The 24,528-nt window shown below is 38.7% G+C and overlaps 1 protein-coding gene and 1 pseudogene across 1 annotated transcript in view; both read left to right on the top strand.

Annotated features, from left to right (window-relative positions):
• GRM7 (glutamate metabotropic receptor 7) overlaps positions 1-24,528 on the top strand; it is a 593,261-nt gene that overhangs the window by 250,270 nt on the left and 318,463 nt on the right. The window lies entirely within an intron of this gene.
• LOC102278432 (tropomyosin alpha-3 chain pseudogene) lies at positions 13,617-14,416 on the top strand (annotated as a pseudogene).

The raw sequence follows: 24,528 nt of genomic DNA, 5'->3' as shown, positions 1-24,528 counted from the left end.
TCATCTCTGCTTGCTTTCACACCACAGAGGTTTACTTAAATAGTTGAGCTAACAGTTAGTTGAGCTTAACAAACTTTATGACCTGCAAGGCCTGAAATGTTTACTGTGTAGCTCTTAACAGAAAAAAAAAAAAAAAGACCTGACTTCTGTTCTAAAGCAGGTTATTTTTTTAAGCTTATTTTTTTCAGTTTTATTGAGATATAACTGACATTCAGATAAGTGTGTATAAGATATGCAACATAATGATTTGACTTGTGTACACTGTGAATTGATCACCACGATAAGATTAGTTGGCATACTTCATCTCATACAGAAACAAAAGAAGAAAAAAAAAGAAAGAAAAAAAAAGATTTCCCTGTAATGAAAACTTTTAGGATTTACTATCATAACTTCATATATACCATACAACAGTGTTAACTAGAGTGATCATGTACATCTCTAATACTTACTCATTGTATAACTGGAGGTTTGTAGATTTTGACCACCTTAATCCAATTATCCCTCCCTAAACTCCCATCCCCCCCATCAAATCTCTAACCACAAATCTGATCTCTTTGAGTTCCTTTGTTTTTAGATTCCACAGGTAAATGAGATCATATGGCATCTGCAGTTCTCTGTCTTACTTATGTTGCTTAACATAATGCTCTCAAGGCCCATTTACATTGTCACAAATACGAGGACTTCCTTCTTTTTTTCTTTTTTTTTAAATGGCTGAATAATAGTCATGTGTATATGTACATATCACAATTGTCATCCATTTATCTTAAGTGTTTCCATGTCTTGGCTATTGTTAATAAAGCTGCTGTGAACATGGGGTTGCAGATTTCTTCATAGTAGTGTATTTGCTTCCTTTGGATATATTCTCAGAAGGGAACTGCTGTATCATAGACTTTATTTTCTTGGGGTCCAAAATCACTGCAGATGGTGACTGCAGCCATGGAATTAAAATTGCTTGCTCCTTCGAAGAAAAACTATGACCAACCTAGACAGCATATTAAAAAGCAGAGACATTACTTTGCCAACAAAGGTCTGTCTAGTCAAAGCTATGGTTTTGCCAGTAGTCAAATATGGATGTGAGAGTTGGACCATAAAGAAGGCTGAGCACTGAAAAATTGATGTTCTTGAACTGTGGTGTTGGAGAAGACTCTTGAGAGTCCCTTGGACTGCAAGGAGATCCGACTAGTCCATCCTAAAGGAAATCAGTCCTGAATATACTTTGGAAGGACTGATGCTGAAGCTGAAGCTCCAATATTTTGGCCACCTGATGTGAAGAACTGACTCATTGGAAAAGACCCTGATGCTTGGAAAGATTGAATGTGGGAGGAGAAGGGGACGACAGAAGATGAGATGGTTAGATGACATCACGGACTCAATGGACATGAGTTTGAGCAAGCTCCAAGAGTTGGTGATGGACAGAGAAGCCTGGCGTGCTGCAGTCCATGGGGTCCCAAAGAGTGGGACACGACTGAGAGACTGAACTGAACCGAACTGATGGTGGTGTATTTTTAATGTTTTGAGGAATCTCCATACTGTTCTTTCTACTGGCTGTATCACCTCAAAGAACCACTAGCACTGCATAAGAGTTCCCTTATCGCTACATCTTTTCCAGCATCTCTTATCTCTTGTCTTTCTGATGATAGGTATTCTATAATAATAGGAATGAAGTGATATCTCATTGTGGTTTTACTTTGCATTTACCTTATGATTAGTGATGTTAAGCATCTCGTTCCTTGGATAAATATCTATTTAGTTTCTTTGCTCATTTTTAATTGGTTTGTTTTTTACTATTCAGTCATGAGTTCTTTATATATTTTAGATATTGACCTTTTATTGAATATATGATTTGCAATTATATCTTCCCATTTCATAGGTTGTCTTTTTGTCATTTTGTTTATCATTTATTTTCCATGTAGAAGCTTTTTAGTTTGATATAGTCTGTCTTAATTATTTTCTATTTTATTTGCTTGTGCTCTAGGTGTCATATCCAGAAAATAATTATCAAAGATCCATGTCAAGGAGATGTTTTTTCTATATTGTCTTTCTAGTAATGTTATGGTTTCTGGTCTCACATTTAAGTCTTTAATCTATTTCAAGTTAATTTTTATAAGTGATGTGAAATGGGGGTCTAGTTTCATTCTTTTACTTGTGAGAATCCATTTTTCCTGGTATTATTTGTTAAAGATGCTATCTTTTCTCCATTATATATTCTTGACTCCCCTTGTCATATATTAATATTGCATGGATTTATTTCAAGGATCTTGATAATGTCTCATTGATCTCTATGAGTTTGTTTTTATGCCGGTACCATACTGTTTTAATTATGTGTTTGCGCTCAGTCACTTCAGTCATGTCTGACTCTTTCTGACCTTTGGACTGTATCCTGCCAGGCCCTTCTGTCCATGGAATTCTCCAGGGAAGAATACTGGAGTGGGTTGCTTTGCCTTCTCCAGGGGATCTTCCTGACTGAGGGATCAAGTCTCCTGCGTCACAGGCAGGTTTTTTTTTTTACCGTCTGAGCTGTAACCAGGAACTACCTGTAGAGGTCTTTTACTTCTGTGGTTAAATTTATTCCTGAGTATTTTATTGTTTTTGATGCCACTGCAAATTGAATCATTTTCTTTATTTCCTTTTCAGATAATTCATGGTTAATGTATAGACGCTGAAGCAGTAGTTCTTAACCTCAGAAATACTGCCATTTGGGGCAAGATAGTTTTTTGATGTGGAGGTGGTCTTGTTCAGTGTGGGATGGATGTTTGGTAGCATCCCTGGCTTCTAACTCACTAAATGGGCAACCCCACCTCATGTGTGACAGCTAAAAGTGTCTCCTTTGCTTGTGTGCTCAGTCATGTGGAATCTTTGGGATCCCATGGACTGCAGCTCACCAGGTTCCTCTGTCTGTGGGCTTTTTCAGGCAAGAATACTGAAGTGGGAATGGCAATACTGAAGTGGGTTGCCATTTCCTTCTCTGATTGGTTGGTTTAGTCACTAAGTCTTATCCGACTCCTGTGACCACATGGACTGTAGTCTGCCAGGCTCCTCTGCCCATGGGATTCTCCAGGCAAGAGTACTGGAGTGGGCTGCCATTTCCTTCTCCAGTTTCCTTCTCTAGTTTTTGCCAAATGCCTCCTGGTAGGACAAATGCCTCCGAGTTGAGAAACACTGCTCTAGAATAAATTAACCCAAATATATTTTAGCAGAAAGGGCAAATCATCCATTTAAAAATGTAAACAAGTCAGGTATATCACATTCTTTCTTTCCTTTGGCAAATTCATTATGCAGATCCTATTGACCTAGGGCAATATCTTCCTATTTGCCTGGTCGGGAGAGGAAAAACTCAGATTTTTCTAATCTGGTCCCTATTACTGTCCTTCAAGCAGAAGTTCAAGATAAGTAGTCTGTGTGCACTGGCAGCCTGGCCACAGGGTGTGGAGCACAGCCTGTGACACCTACAAAAACTGAGTTTGAGCCTGAGGCTTTACAACATACCGACTGTCTAAATTGGGGCAGTTTACTTTATTTCTCTGAACCTGAATTTCCTCATTTGTAAAATGTTACTAGAATTACATGAGATCAAGTTTTTATAAAGCACTTTGTGATCCCAGGTGGCCTTGGCCTGCAACAGCTTAAAGTGGGGCTTGAGTTTCCATCCAGGAGGTGAGGTCATGTCATGGCGGTGAAAGCACCAGATTCCAGCCACTAGACCGGTGCTCAGTGACAAGGGCCCTGGTGCTTTGCCTTTGCAGAAAAGAATTTCCACAAAGATGGAACATGGTGAAACAAGTAAAGTGTTATTAAGAGGAGAAAGAGTATGCTATGTATGGATAGACACACACGGGCAGACTCAGAGTCGCTGAGTCACTCCCTCGCAGCAGTTTGACTTGCTTTTATGGGGCATTTCCTCTGTGTATCCTTTGGCCAGTTATTTTGATTTGCCTGGTCCACAGTCCATATTTGGTATACCTCAGGATGCTCCCGTGTGTGTGCCTGCAGCTCTTAGCCAAGATGGATTCTAATGCAAAGGCATGTGGGTAAAGCATCCTTTGACATTGCTACCCCTTTGACCTCCAAGGAGCTTTTCTGTGCATGGATGGTCGGTAGGTCTTATGACCTTGAGAATGAGAAATATGTGGTCTGGGCAAGGCCCAGCCTCTTCTCTTAACCATCCTGCTGTTCTTGGAGTTTCAGTCCAAACGGAATGGATCTCCAATCAGTTTACCCTGAGGAGGTCCATCTACCTCCTGCCTCATTAAGACAATGATGATAGCAGTGATAAGAAGGGTGGGAGTGGTGTGGGGAAGAAGGAACAGGCAGGGAGAAGAAGGAGGGAAGGCGAGCCAGAAGAAACTAGTCCTTTCATGCACCACCTGGAGCCACAGAAATAAACATTAAAACTGTAATGTGTTAGGATTGAAAACCATTAAAGGAGCTTCAGATGTTGGAATCCCTGCCATGCCTGTGTGTTTCTGTCCCTTGCAAGTTGTGAACTAGGTCTTTTGATGCAAGACATGGTCCAATTATTCTAGCAGCTACTCTAAAAGACCAAATAGAAATACTTACATAACAAGAAATTATATAAGGAGAGTTAAAAATACTGAACACTGGTTGTGCTCATGGAATACAGAAATCTTGCCTTTAGAGTCTCAAAGACATCAGAAGTTTCCACTTAGTTAACTAAACAATACAGTTTTTTATTTGCAGAAAAATCTCTGATCTTTAGTTCGGCATCTCCCAATTGGCCCTTTCTGGCTCTCTGCATCCTTAGCTGTGTGGGATTCAGTGTTTCCATAGAGGCTGATACAGAGTCTTCCTCATCTGTTTCCTCAGTGCAACCTCACACACTGCTGCCTCCCCTTCTGTCATCTCCCTGGGTCTCCAGCTCTCTAAGGCTTCTCCCCTTATTTTTTGCCCACTGAGAGAAAGCAGTGCAAAGTTAGCTTACACCTAACTTTGGTTCCACACCAGCTCTAAATGAGGTTTCAAAACTAGTGAAAGAAACTTGAGCAACAAGCAGGGAAGGCTGGCATGGCTTGAAATGTGAGAGTTCATATTCACAGATAAAAAGATGAATGTGGGTTGCCCTTTGAGAAAAATATGGTATTGTTCAGAGGCATGTTAGATGTGTCCCACATGAATGCAGACAGTGCTTTGAATGATCTACTTTGGACACAGTCTTAACATCCTGCTGTGGAAGCTCTGTGCTCTTGAGGCTAGGAGGTCAGTAACAAGAGGAAAAGAGAGAATTTGTACCATGCATATTATATTCTGTTCAGAACATGTTATATTCTATTCAGAAGATATTGTGTATCACATAGGCATCGACTAGAGTTGAAATATTGATGGATGAATACCCTGATGGAGAATGAATTAGTACACCATCAGGTTGATGCCCTGCACATTTATTCTCTCTTGATGTCTCTATTCCTTTTTCTCTGGCTTATGATCCATCCCACATGGATAGTATAAACATCTACTTGGTAAGTCAGTGAATTATTAACTGTCTGGGTCTGAGATGTTGTACCAAGATAAGTACAAAGGACCCCTGGCCCCTTCTAGCCTATTCAGGTGGTAACATTCAGTCTTTTGAGTTCTGCTCAGTTGTGACCATGCTAATTCAACTTGAAGATAGTGGAGGGGAATGCAACTAAATATGTGTGCCCCTCCCCCCCCACCCCCACTGATCTAGCCCATGAAGGTTCAATCCCAGGGTCAGAATTTCCCTACATCCCATCGGAACTGCTCAGCCAGGTAGGTTTCTGCTCCTTCTGTTCTGTTCCTCTTCGCAGTGTATAACCTTTGGGAAACTGGTATTTTTCCATTGTAACATTGAAAATTTCTGTGAAAAGAGATGTGTTAAGGCGAAGAATATGAAAGGAAGGCTGTGTGTTTTGAGGTCATAAGATAAGGTGTTCAAAAATGGCACATTATAATTGAGGAAGGATAAGGTGACAGAAAAACTCAGATTTGGAAGTGGGATTCATTTTCCTCTCGCAGCTCTGGCCAGTGGAAATGCAGAGCCAATTTCACTTGCCTCTCATACATTTTTGTATTTCATCTGTCTCCTTCCCTGGTTTCATTCTATTATTTAGTGTATTTATTTTTAATGCTCAACCTCATTACTCTTAAAATCTTATATATTTTAAAATTTATATATGTGTTTTATTGTTTCATCTGCAGTATCTGTGGCCCTGGGATCAAGTAGACCTGGATAGGAATCCAGGCTTTCCTACTCAAAAGCTACGCAAATTTGGACAGACTCACTCCTAATTCATTCCTTCTTTTACCTATTCATTAATTTATTTTGCCAATATTTATTGAGTGATAGCTAAGTCCTGCTGCTAAGTCGCTTCAGTCATGTCCGACTCTGTGCGACCCCAGAGATGGCAGCCCACCAGGCTTCCCCATCCCTGGGATTCTCCAGGCAAGAACACTGGAGTGGGTTGCCATTTTCTTCTCCAATGCATGAAAGTGAAAAGTGAAAGTGAAGTCGCTCGGTCCTACATAGTGTATAAACATTGGAGTTTCAGTGGTGAACAAAATTAGCTAAGGTCTCTGTTCTTGGAGATTATAGTCCATTGGGGAGGCAAGCATAAATTTATCATACAAAGAGGTGTAAGTATAAACTGAGACAAAATCTCTAGATAGAAGAAAAACAAATGATAAATAAGTTGGTTCTGTGAAAGTATTTCCAAAGAACCTGACCATACTTAATTACTTGAATCACCTGATTTCATTAGGCCTCAGTGTACTCATCCATAAGGTGGAACCAGTAAGAGCGACTAGAGTGTGTGTTTGTTGTGAGGATCAATGTGATACTGTGGAGAAAGTGTTTAGCATAATGCCTGGAAGAGTAGGATCTTATTAACATAAATGTTCAGTACTACTGTGATTTTTATTGTATTTTATTCATATTGAAATAATAGAATAATTTCACAGTTAGAGGAACATTTGACATAATACAGTTGAGAATAAGTGGACCTCAGAAGAGACCACTGTGATCAGATACCATAGAGCTTTGTGTATGTCCATTTATTTCTAGGATGATGATCCATAGGTTACATCAATTTTTTTAATCTACAACTCAAAATAAGAATCACTGACCATCAAGTCCTTAGATAAGAAAACCAAGACACATTTTTCAATAGTGTTTTGTGAAATGTTCCCTAATTATCCTTCATCTCTCTCTCTTTTTTTAAAGTACTGCCCCCCACTGCCACTCCCCACAACCGGGTTACTCACAGTTTCTTTTATTGTTTAAAATGGGATATTTATTGAGATTTCTACCTTGTCCTTATGATATGAATGAAAGTTGTTAATTTCGACTTGTTCATATTTACCAAGCACTGTTGTGAACTTTTATTACCTCTAGATCGCCGTGGATTTCAGTGTATGAAGGTATTTTGGATGCAAAGTATGATGAGTTTGTATCTTTCTTTCTAATCTGTCTGTCTCTGGTTTCCTTTTCTTCTTTCCTTGTGGTAGAGAAGCTACTGGTTGTGGTGCAGAGGAGGGCAATGGTGCTGTGTCCGTTGGCCTTACTCTTGAACTTTCCTTATCCCTCATCCAACCTTCAGAATTTATTACAAGCAACAAAACCTGTTTTGGGATCCTTAAGAAGAATGTAAACGCTATGAGGCAAAAATGTTCATCTGTCTCATTCCCTAATATTTGCATTCACTGTGAATAATAAGTGTCACAGAGAAGACCCTCAAAAGTTTCTTTTTTTTATTACAATCTTATTTTTATTATTTTTTAATATAAATTTATTTTAATTGAGGCTAATTGCTTTACAATATTGTATTGGTTTTGCCATACATCAAAAGTTTCTTGAATAAAAAAGGGGAACCAAAAGCAAGAGCAGAATAGCAAAGAACAAATTGGTCTAAGAATGGATATTTGTCCATATTTCTTTAGTTCTTCAGTTTTGTTGTTGCTGTGTTAGTCGCTCAGTCCTGCCCGACTCTTTGCGACCCCATGAACTGCAGCCTACCAGGCTCCTCTGTCCATGGGATTCTCCAAGCAAGAATACTGGAGTGGGTTGCCATTCCCTTTTCCAGGGGATCTTCCCAACCCAGGGACTGCAACGGGTCTCCTGCATTGCAGGCAGATTCTTCACCGTCTGAGCCACCATGGCTTCTTTATTTTAGAAGCGGGCAGCTTAAAATAACATTAGATGAAGGTTGGGAAGACTTCCCTCTCAGTTATGTGAAGGAATCAGACTTGGAAGACAGTTAAGAATCTGTATTTCTGTATTCTTTTTTTCCATCTGCTTCTTTGGTTGGTTTGCAGAACTGTGGTAGTGAAGAGGACATAGGAAAAATAGGAATGACAGGATGATGGTGTGGGGTGGAGTCGAAACTATAAACTTTAGGATCCAAATAGGGAAAAGTGAAAAATGAGCGTTAAAGCCACTTCCATGTTATTAAAAAGTAACACCTTGTGTATATAACCATACAAAAAAATGATACAAATTCACTTACTGCTTATATACTTTCTTTCCTACTGAATTATTGTAGAGTAGTATTTACCTGTGAAATAAAACGTTTCAAAATCCAACAAAGTTTTCTCTTTAGTACACAGATTTTTTTTAAATTTTATTTTATTTTAAAATTGTATTAGTTTTGCCAAATATCAAAATGAATCCGCCACAGGTATACATGTGTTCCCCATCCTGAACCCTCCTCCCTCCTCCCTCCCCATACCCATGCCTCTGGGTCGTCCCAGTGCACTAGCCCCAAGCATCCAGTATTGTGCATCGAACCTGGACTGGCATCTCGTTTCATACATGATATTTTAGATGTTTCAATGCCATTCTCCCAAATCTTCCCACCCTCTCCCTCTCCCACAGAGTCCATAAGACTGTTCTATACATCAGTGTCTCTCCATCAAGAAGCAGTTCAATGTGAAATGTCACAGATTTCCCCAGAGACTATTTAATGGATCTTTTGGCTTTCTTCACTACATTGGAAGGCAAAGATATTCAAACAAAAACAGATCTGCATTTAAGTCATCCAAAATTAGCCCAATGAAATAGACATAAGTAGACCCATACCACAGTGGGAATAGAGAAGTCTACCTCAAGATTTATTTTAATTAACCTTAATGTTTACCTTTTTAAGTGGAACTATAATTTCCCTAGCCTCTCTTTAGCTTTGTGGAGTTTCTTTTTTATACCTAGACATATAAAGACTTTTCACTAGGAATAAGTTAACTACCTAGACCTTACTGTAAGTATAAAAATGAACTTCTATGACATTACAGACCAAAAAATAATAATGCATTTATATTCATTTGAGGAATATAATGAAATAAATATATGAATGGGGAAAGAACTATGGAGTTTTAGAATATTTTATTTTCCCTCTACCAGTGCTGTTCAGTAAAAATATAATACAAGCATATATATAATTTTATAGCATTAAGAAAAGTAAAAACTAAATTATCTCTAATAATGCATTTTATTTAACCCATATATATCAAAATAGGATCATCTTAACATATTATCAAACTAAGTCTTCAGAATCTTGAATGTATTTTCTATTTACAGCACACCTAAGCTCCTCTTGCCATATTATTATTGCTCAACCACCAATAGCCACAGTTGTTGGGTGGCTACCTAGATGGATGGTGCAGGTGTTTGCACAGCCAGCAAACAGCTAAAGTCTCACTGCCTTTTGGAATATAAGAGATCGTTTAGGAGGGTATCACCTTTGCCTGATCAAAGCTTTTCATTGCCCTTCCCTTAGGACTTCTCTGGTGGCTCAGACGGTAAAGTGTCTATCTACAATGTGGGTGGGTTCAATTCCTGGGCTGGGAAGATCCCCTGGAGAAGGAAATGGCGATCCACTCCAGTACTATTGCCTGGAAAATCCCATGGACAGAGGAGCCTGGCAGGCTACAGTCCATGGGGTCGCAAAGAGTTGGACATGACTGAGCGACTTCACTTTCCTTCTTTTTTTTTCCAGTAAGCATCAGAAAGGAACTTACTACAGAAATCAAATATCTTACAAATATATTTTAATAATGCATTCTACTAATAATTACTTTAAAAGACAATGTTTAACCTTCCTTTGTAAACTTCCTTTAAATAGAAACTATTTCATCTGTAAAACCTCAAACTAATATTCAGTGCTCACATTTCCCCTCAGGAGTAAAGAAGGAGATTAAAGACACCTTTTAAAAATGCAAACAATACTCTAAAAATCCTGTATCAAAATAAGGAAAAATATATTTCTGGGAAATTAAACTGAGTTCCATTTGATCATATAGAATGTGACTTTATTTTAATATAATTTATGTTTTTTTGAAAGGAATGTATTAGATATATTGATTTTAAAATAAAAGAACTTATTTGTGGTCAAGATATATTGGCAAACCTGAGTTCATATAAAATACGTTCAGCTGTTATCATTAAAGTTTTTGAATCATTTTTATATGTATATCTTTATATACAGAGGTGTCAAAAGAATAGGTTTAACTTGCATGATTTAGGTTGTATGTCTTGGCAATGGAAAATAGAAAATAATTTAAATAACAACTGTAATATACTTTTATGATTGTTCTTCCATGTGCACACAAATGCACTGTAAGACCTGAACAAAAATATCCATAGCATTCTCGTCACCAAAAGACAAAGATTGGAAGCAACTTAAATCATCTACCAGTGACAGAAAGGATAAAAACACTGTGATACATGCGTATCCTAGAAACTATATAATAAAAATAAATGAGCCGTAATGGAATGCATCTATAGGAATGACTGTTCATATTGTAACAAAACACTGATCAAAAGATGCAAAATACTAAATGCATGCAGTATACTTCATTTATATCAAGTTCAAAATATTATCCTGCATTTCTACATTGTACCTGGTGTGTACTGTAGGCTAAAATGATAAAGAAAAACGCAGAATGCAATGGTGAGGGGACAGCTCCTGGGGGCGAGCAGCGTTATCCTCCTTGACCTGCTTGTTGGTTGCACAGATGCTTGGTTTATAAGTATTCATTCTACCATGCAATTAAGTTTTATGCAGTTTTCTTCATGTGCATTATACTATTAAAATGGCTTTTTGAGTATGCATATTTGTTCCACTGAATTTCATCCCATTCATTTCTGACTCTGTGTGTCTCCTAGCGCGCACTTAACTTTCTTCTACATTTCCAACTGCGGAAGAATACATTCAGTGTATGAACTCAGTCTTAACTCAGTCAGCTGTTGATGAGAACCATGAAAAGATCGAGACCAAGGAGAGGTCGCAGTAACATACCATTTAGCTACCTCTCCTCAGATGTAGTGGTAGTGGTAATACTCAGTATCAGTAATGATAATTAGAGCAATAATCAAATGGTAGATTTTCCTCAGCTTCGACACTACATATTTTACAGTACCATTTTATATAATGGAAAGTGTTGTTGTTTTAAATCCCAAGTCATTATTGCTATCCTTACCTTAGAGCTAAACCCGGGCTTAGAAAAATTTAAACAACATTCCCAAGGTCACAGGGCTCTGAGGGAATAGAACCTGAATGTGAACCCAGATTTGCCTGATTGCAAAAGCTGTGTCCTTTCTACCCCTTTGCCTTAGTGCTCTGTTTTGAATCATTATTCAACAATAGTGTTTAGTTCAGTCATCTGTAAATCAACCTACTCACATCTCTCCACATGGTAGATTTACACAGCATTTTTTTTTTTTTTTTTTAATTTCAGTATAGTTGAATTTCAGTGTTGTGTTAGCAAAGTGAATCAGTTACACACACACACACACACACACACACACACACATATGCACACACATTGTTTTTCATATTCTTCTCCCTTAGGATTTAACACAGAGTATTGAGTATAGTTCCCTGGACTATATAGTAGAATGTTGTTTATCCGTCTTATGTAATAGTTTGCATCTACACAGCATTTCTTTTGTCTGTTCATGGGATCTGTAAAAGATGGTAATGAAATGAACATGCCCAATGAGGACACATAAAATGTTCTACATGTTTTTCCTGCATATCTTGCCTGGTCAGTGAAAGAGAAAGTCCATGTACCTTGTTTTTGTCAAGATCCATTCAAGTATTTTATTATGTTTACCTATCACTTGTTATTTAAGTGTAGAAATTGTCCAAAGAATGGCATCTTTTTTTTTTTTCTACAATTCATTTTTCTTTATTCTATCCTTTTTAAGACAGGGGAAATATTTTCTTTTTTCTGTCTGAGATGGCAACTCTCGAATTCTTAGAGTTGTCATCAATTTCTGGAAGTCTTCCTTCAATCCTACCAGCATATTCATAGTATAATTGGTCTGGACCTAAATTTGAACTCATTAAAAGTGACAGGACACCCTCTTAGTCTGTCCTCAGCTGGTTGGAGATTTAGTTCCCATTATATGTATATATATATATATATTTTTTTTTTCTACTCTAAGTATAATTTTCTTTAAATGAAAAAAACAAAGTCAAAATAGACTTTGTACAGCCTCATTTACTTTTCTTTTATTTGAATCACATCATATTCACCAAATAGGGTCCACGTTTGTTCTTAAAATATATTTTAAATGACTTTTATTGCTTGTTTTTTTCTCTTCCACGTCAAGTACAGACTTTAATTCAGCATCTCTTCTTTTCATCATTTTTTCACCTAGTTAAAAAAAAAAGATTAAACCCAAAACATCATGTTTCCTCTTTATCTATGATTTTCATAGACCCTTTCCTATAAACTATAGGATATAAGTTCTTTGTAAACAAAGGGGAAATACAGAGTCACACAGGAATCTGTCATGTTAATCTTCCTTGAATGTGTCAGGCTTTACCCTCTTCCCATCCACATGTTCATTTTTTTATTTCAAAATTTAAACACTTTCTTTTCCTCTGATTATAAAATTTTTTTCTTATTAACAACTTAAAGAGCATGGAAAATGTGAATAAGGAATAACTCCCCTGCCCCAAAAAAAAGTATAAAGAGGAAACTGAAGCTCACCCTATTCAGGGAGGTTTACCATATTGAAATTTTAATTACCATCCTTCCATGCATCATAAAATTCGTATGTAACTTGAGAAACATGATGTCATACACTAGACACATTTTTTTACATTCATTTTTAAGCTGATTTAAAGAAACCTGTAATTCAGTGAAGCAAATACTGTACATCTATTAAAGACATTGTGTAGAATTGTTTTGTTTTAATCAGCGGTTCTCATCCAACAGTGATTCTGCCCCCAGGAAACATCTGACAATGCCTGGAGACATCTGTTTGTCACTTTGTGGTGGAGAAGATGATGCTGGCATGTAATGGGCAGAAAGCCTGGGATGGTGCTCACCATCCTGCGATGCACGGGACAGCCCCCCCTAGTTAGATGGGACCTCAAATATGTGGCACATACCCAAGTTACAAATGACCTGAGTGATGGAAAAACTCCCTGCCTTATCGTTTTTGAGAAAGTTGAAGAAAATGAGAAGATTCTGTGTAAAAATGACTGTTGCGATCCCAAGCTTCCTACTGTCAGCCTCGACTGCGCATGCTCTTCGCCTAGTGTGGGCCACAAGTTCAACCCTGCAGGAACCAAGCGGCTGCAACGCCGAGCGGAGGAGGCAGGAACCCGAAGGCAAGCAGGAGCTGGGTGGGGACCATGGCCGGGACCACTGTCATGGCCGCGATCGCCGTCACTGAGGCAATGAAGTGCAAGATCCAGGTTCTGCAGCAGCAGGCCGATGATGCAGAGGAGAGGGCCAAGCGCCTCCAGCAGAAAGTGGAGGGAGAAAGATGGGCCCGAGAACAGGCTGAGGCTGAAGTGGTCTCCTTAAACCGTAGGATACAGCTGGTTGAAGAGGAGCTGAACCGAGCTCAAGAGCGCCTGGCCACTGCGCTGCAAAAGCTGGAGGAAGCTGAGAAAGCTGCTGATGAGAGCGAGAGAGTTATGAAGGTTATTGAAAACCAAGCCTTAAAAGATGAAGAAAAAATGGAACTCCAGGAAATCCAACTCAAAGAAGCTAAGCACATTGCAGAAGAGGCAGACAGGAAGTATGAAGAGGTGGCTCATAAGTTGGTGATTATTGAGGGAGACTTGGGCGCACAGAGGAGCGAGCGGAGCTGGCAGAGTCCCGTTGCCGAAAGATGGGTGAGCAAATCAGACTGATGGACCAGCACCTGAAGTGTCTGAGTGCTGCTGAAGAAAAGTACTCTCAAAAGGAAGACAAATATGAGAAAGAGATAAAGATTCTTACCGATAAACTCAAGGAGGCAGAGACTCGTGCTGAGTTTGCTGAGAGATCAGTAGCCAAACTGGAAAAGACAATTGATGATTTGGAAGATAAACTGAAATGCACCAAAGAGGAGGACCTCTGTACACAAAGGATGCTGAACCAGACTCTGCTTGACCTGAATAAGATGTAGAGCACCCCAGCCCCGCCCTGCCGCTGCTCCTCCCTCTCATCCGACTCCACTGGGGCCAGCCTGCCCGAAGCTGACCTTTAAACGGAGCGCTGATCTTTAACTGGAAGGCTGCTTTCTCCTTTCGCCACCTCCCCCACCCCCCATACTCCTGTGTCCTTTTCGCCAAACAGTCTCTGCCTCTCCCCAGAGATTCCAGTTGGGCTAGAGGCTGAGCACCTTTGGGAACAACGTTTAAGGGAATGTGAGCACAATGCAAAGTGTCTTTAAAAGCATGTTGTGATGTACACATTTTGTAATTACCTTTTTTGTTCTTGATGTTACAACCATTTGTAAAAAAACATTCCAGATAATTCCGTAGAACTGAAGCAGCAGTCTAATCCCTTTCTCACTTTTGGAAGGTAACATTTCAGCTTAATGCATATTGCCTTCTCCAGAGAGAAAGGGAAAAGGTTTGGGCCTGTCTTACTGAGAGCCTAGCAGCCCAGAGAAAGGCTCCATTTGGGGAAACCTCATTGCCCTGTAAAAAGTACCTGCCAAAGCAGAAAGATGATTCCAGAAGGAGTTAGCCAAAAAAAAAAAAAAAAAGTGCTGTTCAGGTTTTCAGCTTTACGGTATCTTTGGACAACTTTTTTTTTTCTTTTTTCATCAGAAGTGACCAAACAATTAAGATGGTAAAACCTGTGAGACCAAATCCTTGTCCCAGCTCTACCCTGTTCCCAACTGCTCACAGAATGGATCTTGTGCCCCTTATATTGAAGTGACCACTTATTTGCTCTCCTGCCTCCTTGAAAGAAAGGAAAGAAAATTATGTTTTGCCACTGATTTAGCCATATGAAACTCATCTCATCACCCTTTTCTGGGTCTGAAGCTGCTGTCTCTAAAAGTGCCATCTCACTGTGCTTTGTATCGGTTAGTGCTAGAGAAATCTTGAAAAGCGTATGTACAAAACTTGTAAATTTTTATACTTTGGAACTTTGCTTCTTTGGGGTTGAGGCAAACTGGTCACCCCTCTGCCTGTGAGAGCTCTCTACAGTCTGTGGGCTAGCAGTGTGCTGATCTTTTAAAGTTTCTTTCCCTACTCAATCCCCCTTTTTTGATGAGGTTTCAGTGAGGTCTGTTAGGGGTGCATCCTGCAGCTTAATTGGCTTAAAATGTTCTCTCCTTTGGTGTGGTCTCTTTGGGGACCAATTGGGAGAAAAAAAACCAATAGTGTAACTGTTTTGATACTGAAAATTGATAAATGTCTTTTTGAAATAACCAGTCCCTCCAAAATAAATAAATCCAATATGAAAAAAAAAAGAAAAGAAAAAAAAAATGACTGTTGCCCTTCTAATAACGTTTTGGGGTTGCCATGTGGAGATTAATTCAATTTACAGTGATGCATATTCAGAAACGTTAAGTTGGATGGCTTGACCCATAAATATTAACACATTGAGAAACCATCTAAGTGGTTCAGAACCACTTCCATTCATTAGTATTTACAGAGTGCCTACTATGTGCTAACCTCATTCTTGGCAGTTGGCAGGAAAGATTATAGAGTGTTTGTGGGGCACAATGTTTGAAATCAGGTAAATCATGAAAGAAGTGACACAGCAATGCAATTAAAACATACTTTGTTTCTTCCAATCTAGGACCAAGACAACTGTATACATGTTATACAGAAACAAATTTTAGATTACCAAAAGATGCATATAGGAATAAAGAAAAAGGTTCCTATAAGCCCAAGAATCCACTCAGCAAGGAGCTAGCCCCAAGATATAGCAAGTTCCTTGTGAATGGATATATTAATAGAGACATTTAATAGCCCATAGATGGGAAAATTTTAAAGAAAAATTTATTGACTGAGAATTGGAAAAGATCAGACCTGAGATCTTCCTAGGATTGGCTACATATTTTTGTGGGCTCCAGTGTAAAGTAAGAACAGGACCCTTGCTCAAAAATTATTAAGAATTTCAAGATGGTGACATGTGAGAAATAAAGCTGAGTGCCAAAGAATTGATGCTTTTTTTTAAATTTAATTTTATTTTTTTTTTATTTTTTTTAAATTTTATTTTATTTTTAAACTTTACAATATTGTATTAGTTTTGCCAAATATCAAAATGAATCCACCACAGGTATACCTGTGTTCCCCATCCTGAACCCTCCTCCCTCCTCCCTCCCCATACCTTCCCTCTGGGTCGTCCCAGTGCACCAGCCCCAAGCATCCAGTATCGTGCATCAAACCTGGACTGGCGACTCGTTTCATACATGATGTTATACATGTTTCAATGCCATTCTCCCAAACCTCCCCACCCTCTCCCTTTCCCACAGAGTCCATAAGACTAATCTATACATCAGTGTCTCTCTTGCTGTCTCGTACACAGGGTTATTGTTACCATCTTTCTAAATTCCATATATATGCATTAGTATACTGTATTGGTGTTTTTCTTTCTGGCTTACTTCACTCTGTATAATAGGCTCCAGTTTCATCCACTTCATTAGAATTGATTCAAATCTTTTCTTTTTAATGGCTGAGTAATACTCCATTGTGTATATGTACCACAGCTTTCTTATCCATTCATCTGCTGATGGGCATCTAGGTTGCTTCCATGTCCTGGCTATTATAAACAGTGCTGCGATGAACATTGGGGTACACGTGTCTCTTTCCCTTCTGGTTTCCTCAGTGTGTATGCCCAGCAGTGTGATTGCTGGATCAACTTTACAATATTGTATTGGTTTTGCCATATATCAAAATGAATCCACCACAGGTATACCTGTGTTCCCCATCCTGAACCCTCCTCCCTCCTCCCTCCCATACCATCCTTCTGGGTTGTCCCAGTGCACCAGCCCCAAGCATCCAGTATCGTGCATCAAACCTGGACTGGCGACTTGTTTCATATGTGATATTATACATGTTTCAATGCTATTCTCCCAAATCATCCCACCCTCTCCCTCTCCCACAGAGTCCAAAAGACTGTTCTATACATCAGTGTCTCTTTTGCTGTCTCGTACACAGGGTTATTGTTACCATCTTTCTAAATTCCATATATATGCATTAGTATACTGTATTGGTGTTCTTCTTTCTGGCTTACTTTGCTCTGTATAATAGGCTCCAGTTTCATCCACCTCATTAGAACTGATTCAAATGCATTCTTTTTAATGGCTGAGTAGTACTCCATTGTGTATATGTACCACAGCTTTCTTATCCATTCATCTGTTGATGGACATCTAGGTTGCTTCCATGTCCTGGCTATTATAAACAGTGCTGCGATGAACATCGGGGTACATGTGTCTCTTTCCCTTCTGGTTTCCTCAGTGTGTATGCCCAGCAGTGGGATTGCTGGGTCATAAGGCAGTTCTATTTCCAGTTTTTTAAGGAATTTCCACACTGTTCTCCATAGTGGCTGTACTAGTTTGCATTCCCACCAACAGTGTAAGAGGGTTCCCTTTTCTCCACACCCTCTCCAGCATTTATTGCTTGTAGACTTTTGGATCACAGCCATTCTGACTGACGTGAAATGGTACCTCATAGTGGTTTTGATTTGCATTTCTCTGATAATGAGTGATGTTGAGCATCACCCTTCACGGTTCAACCATCACCTAAAGCACAGTGATTTGGAAATCACACCATCTTTCTAAAAAAAATAAAATAAAATCCTCAATCAACCAACCAATTATTTTCTCAAGTCTTTCTTGAAGCTATGCTCAACCTCAACCATTTTTTTTCCCAAACTCTAGATTGAATTACCAAGTGTCTGTTTTTTCTTCCCTGCAGTTTCTTGTTTTCCATCTATACCCATCAGATTTTTCTACTCTAGTTGACATGCTCAATAGTTGGTCAGTTGCCTCTGTAATTGAAAGGCTCATAGGAGAACAATGAGCACAAACTCTAGAACCAGAGAATCTAGATGAAACCCCATTTCATCCAGAAATGATAGAATGTTTTGCCCATCTCCATGGGCAAATGACCCAAGCTATCTCTGCTTCACTTTTCTCATCTGAAAAATGTGGTTAATTCAGTTCATATGTCAGGTGTTTGTGAAGATTTAAATACATAATTTCATGTATGTCACATAGAACCTAGAAATAGTAAATGCTCATCAGTGTTAATTTTTATTACAGATTTCCAATGTCTCTTTGCTTAGTGTTTTCACATTGAATAGTTAATTAAGAGTCTGGGTTTTCAAGTAAACAGGCCAGGACTAAAATATTGTGTCCACCTTTGCCGTTTGATGACCTCAAAAGAGGCATCTTCCCTGACATCCAAGTACGGACATGATCGTTTCTACATTCCAGGGTATGACAAGAGTTATAGTAGACCTCTCGTATGAATGCTTCTGTCACATTTTCACAACAAATAAGAACCCTTCTCCTGCTCTGGCTAGTTCTCCTCAAGTCCTTCTGTTATCATGGTATCCACTCTTTAAGAACCAACCCTCAATGACTTCACAATGCTTGTGAGATAACATCCAATCCCTTGGCTTTATGACCCTCCAGCATCTGATTCCATAGCGTCTTTATGTAAGATTCTCTGCATAAAGCCTTCATTATGGTCAAATTGGTCTGTTCATCACCCAGAAACATGTACGATACAACCATCTCACCTCTTTATTATTGTTTTTATCCTCTGCCATCTGTAGTCCTTCCCATGTATATGAGTCTGCATCTTCAAGGTGGGACTTAGATCAGAGTTCCTCCATGGTATAAATACAGATAACTCTAGTCTGGCATTCCCCTTCTGTCCCTGAATTCCTGTAACATTAATAGAGCACTTTTCAAAATTTTATATGGATTTATTTTCTCATTTCTTCTTGGATCGTGGCTGGGAGTTTACCCTTTGGAATGAGGCAGATTGTGTTCAGGTTCTGCTCATTAGATATGAGCCTTTGGGCAACTTATTTACACTATGTATGTTTCAGTGTATTCATTCACAAAATGGGTATAATAATGGTGGCTAATTCATACAGAGGAGAGTGAAAAAGTTGGCATAAATCTCAACATTCAGAAAACTAATATCATGGCATCTGGTTCCATCACTTAATGGGAAATAAATGGGGAAACAGTGGAAACAGTGTCAGACTTTATTTTTGGGGGCTCCAAAATCACTGCAGATGGTGACTGCAGCCATGAAATTAAAAGAAGAAAAGTTATGACCAACCTAGATAGCATATTCAAAAGCAGAGACATTACTTTGCCAACAAAGGTCCGTCTAGTCAAGGCTATGGTTTTTCCAGTAGTCATGTATGGATGTGAGAGTTGGACTGTGAAGAAAGCTGAGCACTGAAGAATTGATGCTTTAGAACTGCGGTGTTGGAGAAGACTCTTGAGAGTCCCTTGGACTGCAAGGAGATCCAACCAGTCCATTCTAAAGAAGATCAGTCCTGGGTGTTCTTTGGAAGGGATGATGCTAAAGCTGAAACTCCAGTACTTTGGCCATCTCATGCGAAGGGTTGACTCATTAGAAAAGACTCTGATGCTGGGAGGGATTAGGGGCAGGAGGAGAAGGGGGGAGGACAGAGGATGAGATGGCTGGATGGCATCACTGACTCGATGGACGTGAGTTTGAGTGAACTCCAGGAGTTGGTGATGGACAGGGAGGCCTGCGATTCATGGGGTCACAAAGAGTTAGACATGACTGAGCAACTGAACTGAACTGAACTCATACAGTGTTTGTGAGGATTGAAGTAACACATTTAACACTAAGCCCAGGATAATGGTTTATATTTTTTCGGTAAACATTACTCAGTATTACTGGTATTGTTGTTTGTATTTTCTTATCTGCTTTCAAAGACTGAAAGTGACTTGGGGGTGAAGATTGCGTATTGTATGTTTTCATAATTTCTCTGCTGTGGGGCCTTTTGCTTTAATTAATGTCTGCTGTGATTAATTGCTCTATTATGCTATTTTCGGATTTCATCCAAGACACATTTGAAGTTCAGATAACAAAAGAGCAATCCCTGGTGACCAAAATGGGAAGGTATTCCTTTGGATAATGCCACAGACCTGGGTTAGCAAGCAGAGGCTTTGCCTGTAATGGTCACAAAACTCTCCCTTAGCACTCAGCGTGCTGCCTGCTCCTTAGAGGAGGGGAAAGCCCTGAGCAGGGCTCTGGTACAAACAGCGCTGACCATACTTAGTTGTGGGAAGCATCATGTTCAAGGTGACACCATGTTTATTATATTGCCATATGGTTTGAATACCAAGTGCATTCCATAGCTACACTAAACTGCAGAGCATGAGGCCCTCCCTCCAGCAGTGTTCCACAGTGGGAGGAAAAGCAAGGGTTTCTGTGCCTCAACCAAAGGCAGAAAACTGAACTTGTACTCCTGCAACACCAATTACCTAGGAAAAAAACTGAAAGAAAAAAGCGTTTGTTATCATTCTAGACATGTTCTAGACATTGATTAGATATCACTGTGCTAAAAACTTCCCTGATCTACCTTTACCAGAGCCAGAATGTTTGCTTGTTCTTGTGAAATTATCTATCATCTCATCTCTATAACTTTTGAAACTGTCTCCCTTTGATTAAAATTATCTGTGTGTATCCTCCTGCTTGGCAATCTCCTTGAGAACAAGATCCATATCTGACTTATCCCTACATCAATATTAGTTACAACCCTGGTAATTGGCAATCGATGGAAGATACCCATTGGGATTTGTCCAAGCACAAAGGAAGTGGGATGATTTATCGTAAAGAGATATCTTATAGAACCCAAGGGAAAAGAATATATCTAGGTATTAGAAACAGATTAGAAGCACATATTTGAGCCCTGTAGAAAATGCAAGACACTCCTCTTTTTTAAAATATTTATTTTACTTGGCTGTGCTGGGTCTTGGTGTGGCGCGTGGGATCTTCCATCTTCCTGTGGTATGCAGTTCTTTAGTTGTGGCATATGAACTCTTAGTTGAACTCTAGTTCCCCAACCAGGTTTCGAACCCTGGCATCCTCTGTTGGAAGTGTGGAGTCTTATCCACTGGACCACCAACGAAGTCCTGACATTCTTTTTTTTATCTCCATGTCTCTTCTCTCTTGGGCTCTGATGGTCTCATTTTGCTCTCGCAAAGCAAACCAACTGTTTCAACCGTCCAGTCTATTCAGTTGCTGTCAGGAACGTATCTGAGTTTGCCTCCTACTATTAAAGGAGTCTGGGTTGACACTGAAATTTTATCTTTTCGAATTTTGAGTTCCTAAGAAAGGGAAGTTGACTGACCCTGATTGAGTTAGACACTCAACCATAACTCAGTTAGTGGACATGTAGTATAACCATATGAATGTGTAAGTAGATTCCTAGAAATAGGATATAACCCAAAAGCAGAGGAGAGCAGAGTTCAGAACAAATAACCATTCTTATTGTAGTAATTCATGCAGTATCTCCATCTCAGAAATACCTTGGTAATGGGTGGTGAAAGGATAAAACAACCTGAATCTGCTTCCTGAACTCGATCTCTGCATGAAGACATTTATTCACATGGGACAGCTATTCTCAGGTTGTTTTTACATTTCTGAAAGTATGATGTCTTTATTAGTATGGTAAATAACACACAGAAAATATACATCAAAATAGCAGGCACTCGGAGCTGCTAAGGTAGAAATAAAAAAATGAAGATATTGAACAGTTTTACTAAAACCTGAAAAGTACCCCCAAATAAAAGTCACCTATGTCATGAATTATTAGGTAATATTTTAAGTAGTAAGCTTTTCTTGGTCTATATGTTTTCTTCTCCTTTTGATTTATATTCCAAATAATTCAACTAGTAACAGTCACATATTTGGGACACTAGAATGATTATTCCACCAGGTTTTCTCTTCCTTATTTTTATCTTTTCTTTTTTTTTCCTGTCTCTCCAATCAGCATAACTAAAGCCCTTCCTTCAAAATGTTTTTTTTTTTTTTTTTTTTTCTTTCACTTGATGTTTAGTCAGTGGCTAAATCTATGACTAGGAAGAAAATGGAATATCATTTTGAATAAAATTCCTTCTGCATTGTTATAGATGTTTGATTATATAAGTTTAGGTGTGGAGCTCACCGAAAACTTCTGGCTGCTGAGACATTTTTAGATCAGAGTACAAAATGAAGATGGTAACCAGGCAACATGGTTCTTGTACGGTTATTAAAAATAAAATGTGAAGCTTCCACGATGCAGAATAATTTTCTGACAACTTTGCCTGGTTTTTGCTTTGTCATTGGCTGGAAAAATAGGTAGAAATTCCATTTGTTGAACTCTGCATTGCTTTATCTGGGTTTAATTCATTATTTAAGGTCATGATTTTTGGAAAATCATATATATGTACATGAATGTAAGCATGGTAATTTAGTATGACTCAGAAAATTCTTAAACATTTCTGTACTATATATGTAGTGCAAAAAATTAATAATTTAAATTATATATATAATTATATATACATATATGCTTGACAAATGTTCACAAAATTTACTATGGAAACAAATGTGATCTTGCATTCATTAGAATGTTTTGAAGCTTGATTAAACATATGTATATTCCTTATATATCAAGGTATTGTTGATTAAAATCTTGGAAACCTTTCATATAATGGATACTTTTCAAAGACTGGCATTGAGATGCAGTCAGTTATGGCAACATGCTTCAATACTATCTTGATACATATAGCAAAAATGGATACACTCAAAGTACCTTGTCTTCTGTTTCTGGTATCCCTTGGACCACTCTTCTGAGGCTGTGTGTAAAAATGGACATTTGAGTGATCAAGTCAGATAATATTCTAGAGCAGGTTTTGTCAACCCAGACTGCACATAAGAGTTACCTGGGGAGTTAGAAAGTCAGTGCCTAAGCCCACTAATAGATACTCTGATTTAGTTGGTCTGACTTGGGCTCCAAGTAGAGTTCCACTGTATAGCCAGGTATATGAATTCTGTTCTAGACATAAAACACTCTGCAAGCACTCATTTAGAACAGAGGGCAGTTCCTGGAAAGAGGAGCAATGCACAAAGGATCTGTGCATTGTTGTCAGTCCAAGGTGGATGTGTCTGTAGCCTCAGGTCCTGGCAAACACTGCTCTTCCAATTTAAAGGCTGTCCTCTATGAAAGATGAATCTAATTCAGGAACTTTTCTAGCAGATCCTTCGTGATTGTCTTTGATTTCATAGGATCCTCTCTAGCTAGGTTATAGGGCCAACTGCCTCTGTGAGAACTTACTTTCCAGTTTCTTCCTGAATATTGAGAAAGTATAGAAATTAAGACAGGGTCTTAGAGTTTAGGAGACAGACAAGGAACTCTGGTAGATTCTTGAAGATTTGCTCTTTGAAAAAAAGGTAAAGAAGGAACTTCCCTGAGATCTAATAATCATAAGGCAGGTCTTCAATGTTGATGGCAACAGAGATAGAATATCTAGTTATGTTCTTTGAAATTTAGAAACATTCAACCTAATTCTTCTCTCCTACCACAAAGCCTATTGGGACCTAGTAGAAACTCATAGGAAATCTAAACTCTTTGAAGAGCTATAAGGAAAAAAAAAAATCACCTTTATCATGCAAACAATAAAATCAAATCTAAGACACTGACTAATCAATAAACAATGTTTGCAACACACCCTACCATTCTTATTTTTCCATAAAGACAATCTCTACAATCTGCCACATTGATTTTGTGAATGTAATTAGCAGATTATATTTGGCAAAAGCACCATATGGTTTTCCTTAGTATTTTCTAAGATATATTATTGGACTAAGAGTTCTTTGAGAGCAAATAATGATGTTTTTTATGTGATGTCCAATATGTGAAATGCATACAAGGTATTCAGGCCAAAACTTCTAGAATTGTAGTCAACTATTAAGTATTAGATTGTATTATCATTAATTTATTTAAATATCCATATACAAGAAAACTAGACTGATATACAGTAAATTTCCAGGAACAATTGCTTGAAAATATACAATCATATCAAGGATATCAGGCTTCCCTGAGAGCTCAGTTGGTAAAGAATCCACCTGCAATGCAGGAGACCCTGGTTCATTTCTTGGGTTGGGAAGATATACTGGAGAAGAGATCGGCTACCCACTCCAGTATTCTTGGGCTTCCCTTGTGGCTCAGCTGGTAAAGAATCTGCTTGCAATGTGGCAGACCTGGCTTCAATCCCTGGGTCAGGAAGATCCCCTGGAGAAGGGAAAGTGTACCCACTCCAGTATTCTG

This window comes from Bos mutus, chromosome 22 (assembly GCF_027580195.1).
Source record: "Bos mutus isolate GX-2022 chromosome 22, NWIPB_WYAK_1.1, whole genome shotgun sequence".
Lineage (NCBI taxonomy): Eukaryota > Metazoa > Chordata > Mammalia > Artiodactyla > Bovidae > Bos > Bos mutus.
This window is presented reverse-complemented; position numbering and strand designations above follow the sequence as displayed.